Genomic DNA, 15963 nt, shown 5'->3' with positions numbered 1-15963 from the left:
TTTGTTCAAATAATTTTATTAAAACATTTTATAAATTGCATATATTTCAAATTGCATCTAGGCATTACATCTTACTGTCATTTACAAATTAGTTTTAAAACAATATCCTCCGTATTTTACATGGAGCTCTAACAACATTTACAATGGAGTTTTGGTTAGCAACATTTCACATTAAACTTGCGCTTTATTTACACATAATACGAAATATTAACATGGATTTCTTAAAATATACAAAATGCTATCATATATCTTTGATATTTAATTACACAATGCAAGAGTCAAATATTTTTAATCTATTGCAAATTCTCCTTGTAAAAACATGTATCAGAACAAAAAGAATGAACCTGAATGCATTAAAATTTAATTCTCAATTTTGTAATTTTAAATAGTATCTAAAAAAAAATCTTCAAAAAAAAAGGTTTTTGAAAAAATATTTTAAAATTAAGAAGTCTCTATTGCACCTGAAATTTAACTTCTGAAAAATTTTAAAAATTTAATTTTTCAAAATATAATTTAAAACTAATTTATATAAAATGCAGATTTGCACATTTAGGCTTTCACTAGATTAGATTTTAGACAGCAATTTTACATGAAATTGGAACTAGATTTTACTTTCAGTTCAAGTTATGAGACTATAAAATATAAACTGTTAATTTATAACTTTCCGAAGAGGGCAGTTAAAAGAGTAAATTTTTATAGAAATTTAGCTACGTTTTCTAAGAACGGATTTTTCACCTTTAGTCTGGCGTATAGTAAAATCCTGAAGATTTACTGCTACTTAGTGTTTCGAGCAAAAAATAGATAAAGTTTGATTTTTGAAAAGACGATCAGTATAGTGTCTGAAGAAATCGGGGAACTCTTGCGTTCGATAAGTCACTGTGGTATCCCTTTTATTATGTAAGAGTCAAAGCTCAACGAGCACACATCAAAAAAGAACAACTAGTTTCAAGTTCTTAAAACAAGACACTACCGTTACGAAGATTCAGGGTTTCTACACAGCTCAAGGATACTGATCCACCACAGAAGCGCACATGTGTGAACCGAGAAGCTCCGAAACGGCTGGACGAGTGTGAAACATGACGAGAAAGCAGAACGGCCGTCTACCACCTCCACGTCATATTCCACACTCGTCTAAAACATTCCGAAACTTCCGATTCACACTTGCACACTTATGCTGCAGATAGATATTCCCGAATTGCGCAGATCTACTATATCACCGACTATAACCGAGCTAATACTGGCTGCACTTCATTCAGCTGTGTTTCAATCGAAGTCTTAATATTTGCGTATTATTAGGCTTAAATTTGGTTCTAGACATTTATAAAATGATAATACAGTTGCAATTTCGATGTAGTATCTCAAAAGTTAGCCTAAAGGATCAGATGTTTACGATGGAATCTCTAATGGCATTACCATGTGAATTTGGTTACTTTGCTGCTCTTTGTTTGCTTTGAGTTAAGTGGTGCTATATTAACCGTTTGAGTGAGGGGAAGAGCTATCGCTTGTTATGCGCCAAAAATTCGGAGAAGCGCTATGTACCGAAAATTCTGAGACGTTGCTGTTGGTTAGTATAGGTTGGTTAGTAGTTGGTTGGTAGTAGTTAGTAGTAGTTGTTTAGTAGTGTTGTACGCATTTCATTCCGCACTAGTATTAGCATATATATAAGAAAACTCTTCAGCACTCAAACGGTCAAAAGTTGAACCTACATCTAAAAGTAGATAATGAGAATTTCATAGAAATTATACTTCAGACAATTTAACTTAATATAGGTAAACACTATTAGAGATTCCAAAAGCTGGTGTAACGTTTTGTATTATATGACCCTGATTACGTATCATTTACGACTTCTAATATATATAATTATCTTACGTGGCTCCCAAATTTTGGCTTTATTTCTCTTCCACCGGTGGAACGTTTGCTTTGTTTTGTTTACCTTACTATTTCTCTTACACGGCGAATCGACCAATGATTGCCGCTAAAAATGTCACATGCCAAACCTAGCTGAGGTGGCTCAACATATAGCGCTTTTAAAAACGGAAACTGAAATAACCAGAGAGCATCAGCTGCGGCAATCTCGTACTATTAAGCTAGGCAGAAGTGAGTAGTCTTTGTCGATAGATCTCTACTTTAGTATTTTGTCGAAAGCGCTTTTTTCCACGAATTTATATATTACGAATTTATTTGACAATTTTTGATTCATATCACGAATTATACTATAGCACATTTCTAATAGGTTTAACGAATTCCATGTCATTTATTTGAATCCAAATTTATTTTAATGACTTAGTATTTACTAAAAAGATGTAATTATTTTTTTTAAAAAAGTTGTTATATGGATTTGAATGATTGTTTTGAATTCTTAGAATTTTGTGCATTTGCAATGTACCTAAGTTAGTAGCGAGCGAAGCAAACCATACAAGATTGCGCAGAAATTTTCGGGGTTGGAGAGCGTTAGCGAGCAGGGGGCGCAGCTCACTAGTTCTATTGAATTTATATTTGCAGAGAACATTTCTCACCAGTTTTAACAATGATCCGCTTAGGATAGATCACAAATCAATACAAATTTGAAGATTAATGAATCATTTTTTGGAATTTGCAAATCTGCATTTCAGACAACATTTAAGGATTGAACAAGCTTTTTGTTATCTATGTATTAAACGCAATTGCAACTTATTATGAGAATCTGAAAATTATTCAAAATTTTGCTGTTAGATATAAAAATGAACACATTAAGAAAATTTGCTTATACTTTACCTTATAGATTATTCTGGTATCTGTTCAAATAGTAGATTCAAACTTCTATCCGAAATTTTTGCCCTCTCTGACCAAGAACCTATATTTTTAGCACTTTTGCACAAGATCGGTATAATTAAAAGAGATAGTTCAGTTTAAAAATAAGAGTTAGATTTCGACTCAAATGAGTGTTTCAAAAGTTCTCTATTTATTTACTTAGCACCATACTTACGATTTTTCAAATCTTAAATTGGCAACATTTAATTTATACGTGAATACGTTGAACCAATTATTTTTTTAAAAACACATAAATACGCATTTTGTTTTATTAGAAACATGAATGTTGAAAGATTTAAACCCCTTCCTTAAAAATATATTTTAAAATTTTAATAAATTATCTTGAATTTGGATAGGTCGAATAAATCTGGTATTTTTACTAAGTTAACATTCTTCGCATTAAACTAAGATTTGTTTTATTCATTTATACACTAAACGTATAACGATTTCATATACCCGCTAATAAATTCTGCACTGCTACGCTCTGCCAACGCGTTAAATTCAGAAATTAATTCAGATTTTCTTGCGTAACTTTGTAGAGCTAAAATATTATTTAACTAGGGCCTGGTTAGTCAGGCTCGGGAATTTAACATTTGGAACCGTGCATCCACTATGAGAATGTTATGGTTTGTGATAAGAGTAACTCTGCAAAAGAGTTACTCCGGGAAAAATTTCAACCATACGTCATTTTAACATGTTTTTATTTTTGATCAAATTTTACAGCCAATTAACATTTTTTCCTGAATTGCGCATAAGTGACCAATATTTAACACTTCACTTTTAATAAAATATTAACTAATTCAACATTTAATGAAAATAATTATTATAAAATTTTAAACGTTTATTTATATTTTATTCTTCAAAATTCTTACTGTAAGAAAATAATTCAGAAATGTGTAAGAGCATGGACAATTACAAGACTATGCATTTAAAAAAGATTCACGAACTAAGACTGTTTCAGGGTATTTATTGTTTATGTTGTCTTCAAAATTAAAGCTAGAAAGTTTAATTTGTGTTTTGTATTTTATTAATTTTAGCTTTTTGGTATAAGTAATAAGTCATCCAGTCTTAGTACAAATCACTAGTTCTAAAATGTCTTCCGAGTTAAGAATTTGTTTTAGTTTAAAAATAAAATTTTCAATTTCTGACTTCGTAAATAGTTATTAAAATAGATGCAAGTTTTTAAAACTTAATTGGTATCTTTAATGCACATGTGACAATTTTATCCGAATTAGAAATTTCAAAATTCGAACAAAGCTGAATTTCAGTATTTCTAAAAAAGTTTTTTCCACGCGATTTTCACTAAACTTAATAAAATAACTGAAAATGATCGAAACTGCATAACCCTAATTAAAAAAACTTTCTATATCATAATTGATAAAAATTTAATTTCAAAATATAAATTTTATGTATACTCTTAATATAAAAACTTTTACCGCGTAATTATGCCCCATTGTTTAAACTTATTTTGCCGCCGAGTCAATGAATTAATGTTAGCTTATGGATAAAATATATGTTATAGTTAGTATTATGTTAGTCTTATGTTAGTATTTAGCCAGAAATAACGTACATGAAATATGAATGCATAACTAAATTCCTTAAACATGAATTGCTTCAAATTTGCTCATTCAGGCATATTTACATTAAAAGGGAAAATTTTCTAAATTTATTTACTTTTTGAAACTATGGCTAGATAGTGTCACAGATTCTTTTAAATTTTTAAAATATCCTTTTATCACGTGCTATGCTCATAACCAGTTTCGGATAACTAAACTAACGGAATCATCCGTAATAAATATTGTTCAGTGTTGAAATTTTTATTTGAACAGATACTTCTGATACTGAATACGTATCAAAACAGCTAAAAATATTTAAGAGGCAATGAAGCAAATTGAGGCAAATCCATTTAAAGATTATCGTTATGCAAAAAGACTCGGCGGAGAAATAAGATTAAAAACAAGACTAGTTTTGTAGAGACCCATTTATCATTGTATTAAAAATATCTTATTAGATATATAATTTCAGTTTATCTTAAGAAATCAACTGGCAAGTTGAAATATTTTATTTACCAAAATTCTAACTTATCTAACATTTTCAGTGCATGCGATAATGTGTATAATTAGTTCGATCTACAGATAAAAATTACTGTTACGCCAAAGCGTGTTAGCGACCAGTTTCCTTTTGAGTGTAAAAATTATAACATTTCTTGAGCAAACCTAACGAGTTCCGCTACGCTAAATTAATTACTAGACAGTTTTGATTTTTCATAATTTTTTTATTAATAGTTTCGTTCTCAAACTTTATGTGAAGCACATTCTTTTAAATTTGGAATAAATACCTAAAATGGTTATTGCCTATAGATACTATAGATCGACAAATTATAAATTTAAATTGGTTTTGTGAAATTTATCTTAATACAGTTACGTAAATGAAAATAAGACCTAATGTGTGAAGTGCCAACTTAGCTTTGATAGCAAACAATTAATGTTGTACAGTTAACTAAGAGGAGAAAAATAAAATTTCAAAAATGCGATACTATGACGAGACAGCTAGTCTTTATAGCATGAAGGGTTTTAAATAATTTAAGTGATAGGTACACAAACAGACAGATCCGGAATAGTAAGATAAAATTGGTATTTCGAACAGTACGGGTTACCTTAAATACGAAAACTGGTATTTAATAGTATTTTACTGGTGAGGTGGGATCAATTGATAACTATCAATTTCATAACGAGTGTTTTATTAACACTAAATTTGATATTTTATGTACTAGTTTTCCGGTTTCTATGCATCCTGTTACCTCAAAGAGTTTTAAAATGTTGATTTAATAAATACCGGTTTTTACCCGGGCCCTGAAATTTTTTTAAAGATTAAAACAAGTTTAAGAGTTAGTTTATTTTAATAATATCCTGCAAATTTTAGGTACGAATTTTGTCTATCATATTAATTCCTCAAATCTTTTTTACTTAAGTTTTGCTTAAACTTCAGATTAAGTGTATTTTAACAGTTGACTTTGAAATTAACTCACCCCTTCCCCACACACACATTTACGATTCTAAAATATGAAAGTAACGCATGATGTATTTGGTGGAAATACATTGAAAAAGAATTTAAAAACTTGTAATACCAAAATTAAATCAGATATAAAATTTTATTCATCTAAATAAATTTCGTCTGAGAACCGAACGAAATTTTTAACAATTCTCTGAATTTAATGATTTGAATATAAACTGGCACACCAAAACAATTCTTTTGAATAGTAAAATTTTTAGATTTTAGTTAGTGTAGTGGACAATAGTTCTGAGGAAAACCACAGATAAATCGAAATTAGTTCTTTTGCGCTAATATTTAATTTTTCTTAAATATTATGTCATAGCTGATAACGAGCGATAGATAACAATAAGCTTGTCTTAATAATTTTAAGACTATTAACAGTACGTATATAGACATTACAGAAGGTGCATTTAAATTTTAGAGACTAAATTTAATTTAAAATATTTAATGGGTTAATATGACTCAAAATAATTTAAGCCAAAAAACTTATAGATATGATAAAAAGGAATATTTAGGTAAATAAGATTTAATTATTCTTTACGCTTAAGAAAAATCTCTGAAATAAACTTTTAAAAGATGTACACTTAAATTTCATATAATTTATAAATATATGTTTAAATTTAATTAAAAATAATTATAGAACTTAATTCTTATAAGAAAAAAATTTAAATTCAAATAATCAAAATATTGAAAATGGAATTTTCATATAATTCAAGGACAATAAAAATAAACCTCGTGTTAATTTGAAGAAATATGATCAGCGTTTCTGTTATGTCATGACGACTAGGCAACTGAAGTAGATCATCTTGGCAAACTACGATCCTCATGGCAACTAGGTCAGCAATGGACATCTTGGCAAACTACGATCCTCATGGCAGCCAAGTCAGCAATGGACATCTTGGCAAACTACGATCCTCATGGCAGCCAAGTCAGCAATGGACATCTTGGCAAACTACGATCCTCATGGCAGCCAAGTCAGCAATGGACATCTTGGCAAACTACGGTCCTCACTGCAGCCAAGTCAGCAATGGACATCTTGGCAAACTACGATCCTCACTGCAGCCAAGTCAGCAATGGACATCTTGGCAAACTACGATCCTCACTGCAGCCAAGTCAGCAATGGACATCTTGGCAAACTACGATCCTCACTGCAGCCAAGTCAGCAATGGACATCTTGGCAAACTACGATCCTCACGGCAGCCAAGTCAGCAATGGACATCTTGGCAAAAACTACGATCCTCACGGCAGCCAAGTCAGCAATGGACATCTTGGCAAACTACGATCCTCAAGGCAGCCAAGTCAGCAATGTACATCTTGGCAAACTACGATCCTCATGGCAGCCAAGTCAGCAATGTACATCTTGGCAAACTACGATCCTCATGGCAGCCAAGTCAGCAATGGACATCTTGGCAAACTACGATCCTCACTGCAGCCAAGTCAGCAATGGACATCTTGGCAAACTACGATCCTCACTGCAGCCAGGTCAGCAATGGACATCTTGGCAAACTACGGTCCTCATGGCAGATAGGTCAGCAATGGACATCTTGGCAAACTACGGTACTCATGGCAGATAGGTCAGCAGTGGACATCTTGACAAACTACGGTACTCATGGCAGATAGGTCAGCAATGGACATCTTGACAAACTACGGTACTCATGGCAGATAGGTCAGCAATGGACATCTTGGCAAACTACGATCCTCATGGCAGCTAGGTCAGCAACGGACATCTTTGAAAATATGGTTCCCAAGGAGACTATATGACGATGAAGTACTCAATGCAAAGCCTAGTTTTAAACATAAAACAAAATGTCCTTACTCTTATGGTCAAATTAACATAGGGATTTTACTTTAGTTAGAGGCAGTGTTTGATATTATTGGGTGAAGTTTTATAACTATTAGCTACGCAAATCTCAGTAAACCTCACGAGTCGTTTACAAAATCCTCATTTTACAAAATTCTTAAGAACTTGTAACTATGTCCATATCAGTCCGAACATTTAATTTCTACTCGCAGGACCTCTGAACTATATGCTTGCTTTTCAAATATTTATCACAGAGATCTATTAAGACAGACGAAATTTGAATGAGAACGAAATTTCAATTACCAAAAACTCTAAATAACCACGAAATTAAGAGATTTACAGTCAGATATTCGTAAAAGTTATTTTGGAGCTTTGGAGAAATTACCAAATTTTATTAGCCTCCTGATCATCGATAATTGGTTTTTATTGGTTGATAATTGGCTTTCATCAACAGAAGTATACAACCAAGTAACTAAATGACTCACAAATGCTTCACATTGCTAAATAGTACTTAATACTGTTACATTGCTGTAACTTGAAAGAGATTGTTTATAATTATAGAGAATATTAAAAAACAATTTGGTACGTATTTCATGCTATAACAAGAAAATTCAATTTTTTAAAAAAAAGTTCCATTTTTAAGTTTAAATAAGCTCTTTGCACTCAATTTCTCTTTAAATATAAAGATTTGTTAATTTCAACTCTATTTACATTTCTTTTTAGATTGTAGGGAAAAATCTACGCATTTTTCAACTAATTTCCATACTGAGCAGAAAGAAAGTTTTGAAAAAAAAAACATGAAAATAGTACCTTTATGAACGTTTTGGAACATTGAAATTACTATAAAATATGTTGCAGCTAGAAAATTTCAAAATAAGTTGGCACAAGTTTTTTTTTATTGATCTAGAGTGTCAAAAAAGTCTCATGGGATAGTCAAAATTGTAGAGCATGGAACTTATTCAATTTTCAGTTCAATGCAAAATTTTTATCGAGAAAAATGTTTTTCTAATAAAAAGCAAAATAACACTAATATTGTCAAATGTTTTATAAATTTTTGAGATTTTATTATGCTTTTTATATCATTTAATTATAAAATGGTCAAAGTTAGAAAATCGATTTAAGAGAGTTTCACGATTCTAGGAGTAATCCACTGTAGCCTTAAAAAACCAATTAAGAGCCGTGGTGCCCCCCCCTGAGAGTAAGCCTTCCAATGATGCTACCTAAGCATAGGCTGAGAGATACCAATTCTGCTCTTCGCTGTAACCGACCACAGTTCTGACGTAAAATATCCTCAGTCTGTTCATGGTTTAGAAGCTCGATACCATCAGACTGATCGTGGAAGGATTTACGCAATTTTTAAGACTTAAAATTAAATTTAATGTAAAGTTTAAAAATGTATGAAATATTAGTCAAAATAAGTTCAAAACTACACATGTTTCATGCCACGCTAAAGGCTCTACAGTAAATTCTAATTCATAAATTTCAAAATACCTAAATTAACGTTATTACCCGAGTTTTTAACTATTTTGTAATTTCAAAAAGAATTAACTATACGTTAATATTGAACCTTTAATGAAAAATTTAATATTCTTAAGGCTTGATAGAAATAACAAATTCACGCTTGCACCCTAGCTCTTAGTTCATCTCCAACATTATACAAAACCTACATGCAAAGTTTCAAGGAAGTCTAAAGTAAACTATTATGTGTCCTGGAGTAAAAAATCTACGTTCTGGAAATGCATTTAAATTGTAACAAAATTCTGAGGGCAAAAACTCGAAATTTTCAGAAAAGGATATGTCTTTATATAAAGTTTATATAATATATAATAACTTGAAAATTTAATTTTTTAATTTATTCAAACTAAAAAGGTTAAATTATCAAAGCTTAAAAATATTCAAGTGTCTTTACGAGTCTACTTTCATTTTCATTTGTGAGTGCGAAAAAATTAATATCATTTCAAAAGATGGATCAAAAATTTAAAAGGTTTTCAAAAGCGAACGTTCTAATGATGAAATGTTAAACAGTAGACTCATAGAATAAAATTTCTATTAAACAATTCTTTGATCAGATCAAAATAAATCTTAACTTCCTTACCCAATCTAAATCGGATAATGATGACCAACATTCTTCTGTATGGAATAGATTTTTAATCTAGCGTAAAAAACTTTGTGAAGTAAAGTATCAAACATCTATTTTCAGGTAGTTTCTTGGATCCTGCAAGAAAATGGGAAACCCGTCATTAAAAATATAAAATTTGTTGCATATACAGTGAAGTATGTTTTTATACTTTTAAGAAATATACTTCAAGTTCGTTGATGAACGTTTTATACTTATTACTAATAGAAAAATGAAATTAAACTAATACTGCTACAATACTAGTGTTCGATGCGGTTAACCATTTTGTAATCGTTTAGGCGGTTAACCTTAAATCTCCAATTCCGAGAAGAATTGAAAAAATAAAAGACTTAATATTTTAGTTCATTTTACAGTTCTCCGACAAATTTCTTGTCTGAATGAGATTTTAACTGTTTCGAATTTTTTAATCTGTTTACTTCAGAAGTAAATCCCGAATAAAATCATGAAATCGATTATACATAAAATGATAATATGCTAATTGATGATATTGATAATATGCAAGATTTTACAAAGAATCTTTTAGTACCTGGCCATATTAGAAGCACTCTAGGTAAAATTCATTATAATTAATCGCACCGGCTGAAGGTTATCACATTTGAGTAACTACATACGAACTAATTAACTGTATAACGATATTACACTTTCCTGATTTACGGAAACAGAAGAGGAGAGATCCTAGACATATATGGGGTAGCGAAACCGAATAAAAACGAAATGGACTTGTAAACCTATAGTTTGTCTACGGTAAAAACTACCCCCGCCACAAAGTCTGAGGCAGACTGCTGATATGGAAACAATAGCGCATTTCAAGGAGGGTAGCTTCTCTTCTCTCTAGGGCAGGGATGGGCAAACTGCTGCCCGCAGGAATGTTTTAATCGGTCAGCGGATAGAATTTTAACTCGCCGATAATATACTCGCCTTTTATAACAAAGTACTGATGACGTTTTTACTTAATCTATTTTTGTTCCACAAAACATAAATTGATGGTAATAGCAAACACATACAGCTTCAATTGGTAAAATGTTGCAAGCAGAAGTTCATAGAATAGCCGTAGATTGGAGCCAAAGAGCGGTGGTCATTCTAGAAGAGCAGACATACGAAATGTAATATTTCAGAAAAATTGACGAAAAATGGAAAATTTGACTCTTCAATTTTGTTCTTTATATTATTATAAAAGCTAAAATGGTTTTGTTACAAAAATAACATTTTAAATGCAACAACTACTGTATTTATAATTGTTGCATACACACTTGTACACACACACACCTTATTCAATTAAACAAAATTTTAAAGGTAAATATAATATAACTAGCATAAAAAAAAATATGATTTTCAATACATAAATTTTACATATACTTTACAGTATGGTATATCCCAAAACCCCCAGCCACATTTCCCTCACTCGACTGAAGTCATTATCGGTGAAAAACTAGAACTCATCAGGAAAATAGTGAATTCAGTGTTCTAAGCATATATGGCAACGTTACTTTTAAAAAGTAATGAGTAAAAGTACAAGTATTTTTAAAAAAAGTAACGATTTAAAAGTAGATTTCCAGGAAATCGAAAATTCAAAGTAACCTAAAATTTTATTGAATAATATCCTTATGTTCTTTAATGTTTTTGCAAAATTGCTGTTATTTATTTAATTATTTTTAATTTTGAAAGTTATGGACATTAATTTACTTTTAAATTCGGAAGATTATAATATAATTTTATAATATAATCGTATAATACAATTTTAAAATCAAATTTAATTTTAATATCAAACTTTTTATGGATTTGCCCGAAAAAGAAATTTTATCAATTGATTTTAATTTTTAGTTTATTATTTTTATTTATTTAAATTACCATTGATGTAAAATTGTTTTATTCTATAGAAACTAGTTTTAAAAGCACAAACATAAACAAAGCAAACACGGGGTTTCAGATAGCTTTGTGATCTTTGAGCTAGTAAAAAATAATTGAACGTGCAGTATAAGTTTAAACAGAACAGTCTACAGTTTTATTTTTAACAATGGCTAATGCTGAAGTCATGCGAGAAAATCATTTTCCGCAAAAACGCAAGCATTTTTTTAAAATTTTTTTTTTCTTTCTAGAAAGCTTACAGAGTTTTAGAAAGAAGTAACGATTTAATTTGGTATTTCCGTTACAAATACTTGTACTTTTTCCCTAAAAAAGTAACGAAAGTACTAAATTTTAAAAGTAACGAATTACAAGTAAAAGTACGCACTTTTTACTTGTACCGGCGGTACAAATAACGAAAGTAAAAGTACTGCCATATATGGTTCTAAGGTAGAAACGAACTAAGCTCGGACTTCACAAAGACTTTGTTTAACAAAATTAAAAGTTTATGCAACCTAAATTTTAAAAAAAATTTATAACACTAAACTCCATTATTAAGCTTGAATATACAATATTTTGGAATTTAGTGGGAAGTCTATTAAGTCTGAAACAGTCAAAACTTTATAAGTCAATTCAATATCGGAGAGGGAAAAAATTACTAAGTTTAGAAAGCAGACTGTTAGATACAGTATTTAAAGTATGTGCCATGTCTAGTATTCAAAAACTAATAATCACGTTAAATCCCGTGAAAATATATATATATATATATAAATAAAAGAGTAAAACTATTGTTTCGTAAAACTCAAGTCGTTTTTACTCAATAATCTAAAGAGAATTTTAACTAAGCGAAACTGATAATTTTAAAAGTAATACTCTAAATAAGCCAATATTTATCAAAATACTCGAAAAAGAACTATTTTTAGATTTTACAATTGAACCAAGTTAATAAAAGAGATATATTAATTATTCCGAAATTTAGGCAATTACAAGCATACCATCAATTATCTCGAAAAACTTTAAGTGTATGTAAAAGTAGCGAAAATTAGAAAAAGACTTACTGTAAAGTTCAGTAAAAATTACACCACACCTAGAAAGACACATGATTTCCTTCGTTGTATCTAAAATTAGACTAAATACACAACCAACTCACAAAAAAAAACTCACAACAACAAAGCAGAGATACGAAGAGCTCGTTTGGTACCAGTTTTGCCCCGTATTTTATATCCCTTAATATCGATAACGATTGGCAATTATTGTCTATCAAAGTCAAATTGAGTTGATGATGAAGAGGATCCATGCCACCCGCGTTTTTTGAGGCCGAGCGTTATCCCCTGCCAAAAGTTCTGTAGTGTGGAGGTAGCGGGTTCGAATCTTATCCTACCATGGATGTGTCTTCGTTCTGTCTTTATTTAAATTGTACTATCTGTCTTTCTACTTGATAAAGGTTCCGCAGAGGCATAGTTCCTAGCAGATTACCTAGCAGGTCAGTGAGCGGGTGGGTGACCATTTGGATTAGTCTGAGTAGGGACCAAGGGTGTGCTGCATGGGTCCTCGTTAAGCTGTTCCACCGTAAAGTGCTCGACTTCGCATCCCTTCTAAAGAGGATCAAAATTGTGATGGCATGTCTTCGAATTATCCCCAGGGATGTTTCCCAGACCGTCGCCAATTGTGCAGCTTTAGTGTGACGTAAATAAAGTACCTGTTTGATAAAGACTTAAAACCAGTGCTTGCGTAATTGAGAACATGCATGTAATTGAGCACACAAGTATGCATGTATCAATGAATAAAATACTCGTTTGTAATATATCTTCTGTGAATTGAGTGAGATGCGGTGACTTTTAAGGGTTGGGAAAAATTCTAGCAAAAGTTGCTGAGGAAATGACATTTTTAGAGAACGAGAAAAGGGGCCTCCCTGGATAAGTGATCTCACCATTCCACCAAACGCACTCTATCTTGGAAGTAACGGATTCCACCGCCATCCTGAATGTATCATTGCAATATCCTTCTCGAGTTTTTGTCCCGCAGTGAACTGATCGTAAAGACACGGTTTCCAATAGAATATCAAAGTCAAGTATTACTGGTTGAGGTCAGTAAGCGGGTGGGTGACCGCTTTGATCAGCCGGTGTAGGGACCGATTGTGCGCGATATCAGTCCTCGTGAAAATGTTCTACGGTAAAGTGCTTGACTTCGGATGCAAGCCGTCCCTCTACAGAGGATTAAAATTGTGATGATAGGTCTTCAAATCCCAGACCGTTGCTAATAACCCGATGTGCAGCTCTAGTACGACGTAAATTAAATACCCATCTGCCTATATCAAGCTTGAGCTATTTGTTCTTGATATTGACAAGGGTTGATGAGCCGTACTTTCAAATTAGCATACAAGCTTGCATATGCATTTGAAGACAATAAATAAATTAATAGAATGGTACAATATTTTAATAGACAACAGTTTGGTTGTTGAGCTCAGGGGATAGAGCGTTCGCCTTCCAATGAGGTGAACCGGGTTTGAATCCCACCAATGACTGATCGATACGAATCCACATTCGGTTTGCACCGACCACAGTGCTGACGTGAAATATCCTCAGTGGTAGACGGATCACTGGTTAGAGTCCCTTTGCCGTCAGGCTAACCATGGGAGGTTCTTGTGGTCTTCATCTCCATGTAACGTAAATGGGGATAGTTCCATCAAAAAGTCCTCCACGAAGGTAAAATTTCTCCCAGTACTTGATCTAGGAATCCCCTTTGTCTTCTGGTGACTAGTATGTCTAGTAGACTAGTATGGGGAGACTAGTAGTCCGGAGAGGAGTATGCTTTCACCATTCTTTTTCTTTGAAATTTTCATATTACAATTGTTTCTTAGGTATGGTAGTATAGTATATTATAATAAACCTGACCGAGTTAGAAAATTATAGGTTAATGCGAAGGGTAGATTTGGATACAGTTACAGTACACAAGCAACAAATTGTTCATTTTAACGCTTTTAGTGATATGCGTACTTAGAAAAAGAGAAAAATTTTAGGAATATTTTATTTGCGTTACGAGATTGTAAAATAAGTTTTTTTTTTTTTTTATAAATATAATTTTTAAATATTGATCATGTGCGAGGATCGAGCCCAGATATATTTGTCTATAATTATTTCCTTTAAAAAGGTAGTTTAGAATGTTATAATACAACACCTGACCGAGTTTGAAAATTACAGCTCAATATTAATGAGCGATATGGGCCTTATATATATATATATATATATATATATATATATATATATATATATATATATATATATATATATATATATATATATATATATATATATATATATATATATATATATATATATATATATACAGTATATGAGCAACAATTTCTCTATTCATTGAAGTCATTATTCCCGCTTAAAAAATTTATACTTGCATATCGTTGGTCCCCCTAATTTTATTATAATTATTTCCTTTAGCACTGCATGTTATAATATAATACCTAGCTGAGTTTTCAAATTATAGATCATTTTTAAGGGCAGACATGGGGCCATATATATATAGACACACACACTATTCAAGCAACATAATCATTTTAAAGCTTATAGTATACGCACTTAGAAAAGAATTAAATAAAGGAATATTTTATTTACTTTACAATATTGTTAAATAATTAAAAAAATAATAATTTATGCTTAATATTATTTATTAATAATGACAATATTCGGGATTCAAACCAAGTAACCACGGATCTTATGATTTTCGATTTCATGTCACTTAGCACAACCGGCCACCGTCTGATCGTTCGATTTGTAAACAAGTTTATGAGAAATTTCTGCTGTTTATCAATGGAACCATTTTGTGCTGTTGTTGTTGTTGTTAATTTACGTCGCACTAGAGATGCACAATGGGCTATTGGCGACGGTCTGGGAAACATCCCGGAGGATGATCCGAAGACATGCCATCACAATTTTGATCCTCTGCGGAGGGGATGGCAACCCCGCTTCGGTAGCCCGACGACCTGCGCGCGTAGTCGAGCATTTCACGGTAGAACAGTTTAACGAGGGCCAATACCGCACACCCTCGTTCCCTACGCAGACTGATCCAAGTGGTCACCCACCCGCACACTGACCGCAGCCATTGATGCTTGACTTCGGTGATCTACTGGGAACCGTGTCTTAACGATCAGTCCTCTGCGGGACCATTTTTTGTGCATCATTGTGATTTCCCGAATTTCTCTCTATATTAGAGCATGGTATAATATAATACCTGACCGAGTTTGTAAGTTAGAAGTAAATATAAAGGAAAGATTTGGGGCTATATAGATGTGAGCTACAATTTCTCCATTTTAACGCTATTATAG

The 15963-nt window shown here is 31.7% G+C and overlaps 1 long non-coding RNA gene across 1 annotated transcript; it reads right to left on the bottom strand.

Annotated features, from left to right (window-relative positions):
• LOC147816929 (uncharacterized) lies at positions 1 to 12819 on the bottom strand. The gene is made up of 3 exons (XR_015429508.1): positions 12683 to 12819; positions 9741 to 9860; positions 1 to 7628 (listed from the first exon to the last, which is right to left on the bottom strand). It is a non-coding gene; the product is annotated as an uncharacterized LOC147816929 (long non-coding RNA).
• Positions 12820 to 15963: the final 3144 nt, after the last annotated feature.

Source organism: Parasteatoda tepidariorum, chromosome 1 (genome assembly GCF_982258835.1).
Source record: "Parasteatoda tepidariorum strain Cologne lab strain chromosome 1, Ptep-v5.0, whole genome shotgun sequence".
NCBI lineage: Eukaryota > Metazoa > Arthropoda > Arachnida > Araneae > Theridiidae > Parasteatoda > Parasteatoda tepidariorum.
This window is presented reverse-complemented; position numbering and strand designations above follow the sequence as displayed.